This window comes from Octopus bimaculoides, chromosome 1 (genome assembly GCF_001194135.2).
Source record: "Octopus bimaculoides isolate UCB-OBI-ISO-001 chromosome 1, ASM119413v2, whole genome shotgun sequence".
Classification (NCBI taxonomy): Eukaryota; Metazoa; Mollusca; class Cephalopoda; order Octopoda; family Octopodidae; genus Octopus; species Octopus bimaculoides.
Window position 1 is genome coordinate 193,832,171 of NC_068981.1, and position 483 is coordinate 193,832,653.

Sequence of the window (483 nt, forward strand, 5' to 3'; positions counted from 1 at the left end):
ATATATAAATATATGCATATATACATACATACATGTACATACCTACATCTATATGTATACATACATGTATATATGGGTACAGGACATCACAAAAAAAAAAGACATGCAACATAAAGAATATTCCCTTTCATCAGTTGTCCCTGTCCATCTACTCCAGCAGAAACAACTGTAAGTTAATGATGTTCAGAACATAAACACTGTTTTTCTTATTACTGCTCTATACTCATCTAACACATTGTTTTGAAACGCACATATATTGAGTTCTACATCGGATTGTTAGTCTCGCTACGCCTAAGCGAAATATGCAGAAGTGACTGTGTGGTAAGAAGCTTGCTTCCCAACCACATGGTTCCGGGTTCAGTCCCACTGCGTAGCATCTTGGGCAAGTGTCTTCTACTATACCCTCGGGCCGACCAAAGCCTCGAGCGGATTTGGTAGATGGAAACTGAAGGAAGCCCGTCGTATATATATATATATATATAT